We start from the raw sequence: 4,444 nt of genomic DNA, 5'->3' as shown, positions 1-4,444 counted from the left end.
AAATGTTGTTAAATAAATTTATAATTTATAAATAAAATATTTATAAAAAAAACCAATGTAGTAACCAAAACGAAAATACTCATAGTTTATTATCTAATTGTTAATAGTGTAATTTTTTTGGTAAAATAAAATTTTGACCTGACTTTATATTAAAAAAAAAAAAAACTCGACTATAGCAATTACATTACTACAATTTGACCTGGTTGTCAATAAAATTCATTGGCTAATTAGAATAATTAAAATGCCATCTGTAATGGCAGACAGCAAAGAAAAAAGCCAAAAGAAAAAGTAATAAAAATAGGATTTCTTACTAATAATTCTGCCTTTCTGCAACCCACCACTGACTTCATAATTTCCCTGTTTTTATCTTCACTCTCTTCTTATTTGTGGCTACTGTACCCACAACATTCTTTCTTCTTCACTGCTTTTAATTTGTTTCCATCTCCAAGGTCTATCAAGCATCCAGTCAAGGTAATTTTCTTTCATTTGCTTAATTCATGACATGCTTTTCTTTGCTTTTGATTATCTGCTACTGTTATTGCAGCTAGCTTTGTATGATAGTCAACGAAGTCAACTTCACTGCTTCATTTTCTGTTCTAATCTCTCAACACTTTTCAGCCACTAAGTCAGGTAATAAGGCAATGATTTCCTCTACTGATTATCAACAGTTTTAGATTTTAAGACAGAATAGCAGACATAATCTATCATAGATAGAAATTAATACAAAAAGAGCTACCCAGAAGCAATATAATGTTGAAATCTCAGACTGTTGAACATTTTACCTCTTAATATTCTGTAATGAACTCTTGCGCACTTGAATCTAGCATTTTATATACATTGAGAGCTTGATTCTGGTGACAAGAATTTTATCATGTTTCTGTCTGCCACCCATCCATAGCTCCATCTAATAAACGCTGTGAAAAATAAAATAGAATAAAATAAATAAAAATAAAGAACACATAAATTTTACGTGGAAACCCTTTCGAGAAAAAAAACCACGGGCAGAGGAGAAGAAAATTCACTATGTCGAAAAATTTTTACTCAAATACAAGAGGAATAGACTATGTCTATTTATAGGCTTGCAAAGCCATATTCTAGTAGGATTGAAACACCTTATCCTAATCAATATAAAATAGATGGAGTTTAATAAGGTTTAAAAACCTTATTCTAAAATAAAATAAAAGAAGTCTAGTTCTATATGGATTTTACTTTTATTTTATTTTCCATCGTATTTTATTTAAATAAGAATTTGGGTCACTTAATTCTAACAATCTCCACCTTGACACAAATTCTCAATGAACAAGTTCTTCATCGCGAACTTTCAATAAACAAGTTCTTCACCTCTTCCAAAAACCCCTTAAGGGTTTAACTTCAACAATGAACACCAACCAAGTCTAAGCAATGCTCAAACTTGGTTATAGGAAGTGACTTAGTCATCATATCTGCAGGATTTTCATGAGTGCTAATTTTGCTCACAACAATATCACCACGAGCAATAATATCACGAACAAAATGATACCGAATATCAATGTGTTTTGTTCTCTCATGAAACATTTGATCTTTTGTAAGAAAGATGGCACTGACCTGTCACAAAATAATGTGCTGATTTGAAGGTCTTCATTGAGTTCACTAAATAGTCCTTCAACCAAATAGCTTCTTTACAAGCCTCGAGAATCGCCATGTACTCAAACGATTGGTAGACAAAGCGATCGTAGTTTGCAAAGTGGCTTTCCAACTAATTGCACAACCTCCGATTGTAAAGACGTAACTTGTGAGAGATCTTCTTCTATCAAGGTCTCCAGCAAAATCAGCATCAACATACCCTATAACTCCATCTTTAGTTCTTCCAAACGTAAGCAAACATTAGTAGTGCCTCGTAAGTATCTTAAAATCCATCGAAGCGCTTTCCGGTGTTCTTTACCGAGATTCGCCATGTATCGCTAACTGCCTTGTTGCATATGATAAATCGGGCGTGAACAAACCATAGCATACATGAGAGATCCTCTCGCACTAGAGTATGGAACATGTGACATGTACTCAATTTCATTATCGATTGAGGAGATAAGGCCGATGAAAGTCGAAATGGGTCGCTAAAGGAGTACTAACGAGCTTAGCACTCTGCATATTGAACTGCAAAGAACTTTCTCAATGTACCCTTCCGACTTAGGTACAATTTACTTGCTTTTCTATCTCGAGAATCTCCATACCAAGTATCTTCTTTGCTGGTCCTAAATCTTTCATCTCAAATTCTTCACTTAGTTGGGCTTTAACCTTTCTTATCTCTCTTTTATCTTTTCTTGCTATCAACATGTCATCAACATAAAGAAGTAGATGCACAAAAGAACCATCAACGCTTTTTCTTAAAGTAGACACAATGTCAAAACTACTTCTTTTGAAATCATGAGAAGTCATAAAGGAATCAAACCTCTTGTACCCTTGTCTTGGTGATCTGTTTCAAACCGTAAAGGGACTTTTTCAACAAGCAAACATAGTCCTCTTTTTTCGAGACTATAAAACCCTCGGTTGTTGCATGTAAATATCTTCCTCAAGTTCTCCATGCAAAAATGCGGTTTTACATCTAACCGCTCAAGCTCCAAATCATGCATGGCAACAATACCAAGCAAAGCTCGAATCGAACTATGCTTAACAACCGGAGAGAACACATCTGTGAAGTCCACTCGGAATTTGATGTAACCCTTTGCAACAAGCCTTGCTTTATATCCGGGTTCTTCAACTCCCAGAGTCCTTCTTTCTTTTAAACACCCATTTACAACGAATGACCTTTTTACCTTTAGGAAGTTTTACAAGATCCCATGTTTGCTTTTTGTGGAGTGATTCCATCTCCTCTTGCATAGCAAACATCCACTTTTCTCGAGTCTTCACACTAATCGCCTCGAATAATTAAATGGCTCTTGATTCGCATCTATATCTTCACCACATTTAAAGCATAAGCAACTAGATCAACCTCGGCACACTTCTTTGGAGGTTTAATTTCTCTTCTTGTCCTGTTTTTGGCGATAGAGTATTGCGGTGAAGAAGCAACTCTATTCTCAATTTTGTCTTGGCTTGAGGAGTTGATTCGTATTAATCTGATGCTCCACCGCTTTTGGTTTTCTTTATTGGAAGAGTCTTTAAGAGATAAGTTAGGTAGCATAGCGGTTTCATCAAAACAACATCTCTCGCTAATCACAACTTTTCTATTTTCAGGACACCATAACTTATAGCCTTTTACACCACTTTATAACCAAGAAAACGCATTTAATGGATCTCGGTTCCAATTTTCCATTATCAACATGAGCATACGCAGGACACCCAAAAATCTTTAAATCAGAATAATTAGCAGGATTACCAGACCATACCTCTTGTGGAGTCTTTTTCTCAATGGCAACGGATGGAGATCGGTTGATCAAAAAACATGCAGTAGAGGCTGCTTCTGCCCAAAATGACTTCGGTAAGTTGGTATTTGACAACATACATCGAACCTTCTCCATGATCGTTCTGTTCATTCGTTCTGCAACGCCGTTTTGCTGTGGAGTATGACGAACTGTCAAGTGTCTCATGATCCCTTCTGACTTGCACAATCTATTAAACTCATCAGAACAGAACTCTAAGCCATTGTCTGTACGGAGGTATTTTATCTGTTTTCCCGTCTGTTTTTCAATCATAATTTTCCAAGACTTAAATGTAGAAAACACATCGCTTTTACGCTTGGGAAGAACGCCCAAACTTTTCGGAAAAATCATCAATAAAGGTTAGCATATAATTAGCTCCACCTCTCGAAGGCACTCTGGACGGCCCCACGGATCGTAATGGATATACTCCAACATTTCCTTCGTGTTATGGATTCCTCTAGTGAATCGAACTCTCTTTGCTTCCCAAAACACACGGTGCTCACGAAATTTAGTTTGCAAATTCCTTGCCCATTAAGAAGTCCTCTTTTGCTTAATTCGCCATGCCATTCTCACTCATATGCCCTAGGCGATATGCCAAAGTTTAGTAATATCATCATCGACAAGGAAGAGGAAGCGGCAATGCATCACCGATAATGATGAGAACCCTCAGAAACATATAACTTGGCAATCTTTCTTTGCCCTTTCATCACAACAAGGGACCCTTTGGAAATCTTTAAAACCCCACTTTCATTTGTGTATCGCACCCTTTTGAATCAAGAGTACTCAACGAAATTAAATTTCTTTTCAATTCGGAACATGCCGACGTCACTAAGTGTTCGACAACTCCATCAAACATCTTAACTTTAATTGTTCCAACACTGCGATTTTACATGAAGCATTATTTCCCATCAAAACAACACCTTGACATCTTGTTTCATAAGTTGTAAACCAATCCCGATTGGGACTCATGTGGAAGGTGCAGCCTGAATCAAGTATCCACTCCTCGCTTACTTTAGAATCATTGACAGAAGCAACTAGAAGTTCACCATCGC

General features: G+C 36.4%; 1 long non-coding RNA gene across 1 annotated transcript; it reads left to right on the top strand.

The window, feature by feature from the left end:
* The first annotated feature begins 271 nt into the window (after window positions 1-271).
* LOC128293256 (uncharacterized) lies at window positions 272-864 on the top strand. Its single transcript, XR_008283405.1, has 2 exons — window positions 272-471; window positions 545-864. It is a non-coding gene; the product is annotated as an uncharacterized LOC128293256 (long non-coding RNA).
* The last annotated feature ends 3,580 nt before the right edge of the window (window positions 865-4,444 follow it).

Source organism: Gossypium arboreum, chromosome 5 (genome assembly GCF_025698485.1).
Source record: "Gossypium arboreum isolate Shixiya-1 chromosome 5, ASM2569848v2, whole genome shotgun sequence".
Classification (NCBI taxonomy): domain Eukaryota; kingdom Viridiplantae; phylum Streptophyta; class Magnoliopsida; order Malvales; family Malvaceae; genus Gossypium; species Gossypium arboreum.
The sequence above is the reverse complement of the archived record's forward strand: the minus strand, read 5'-3'. Positions and strand labels throughout refer to the sequence as shown.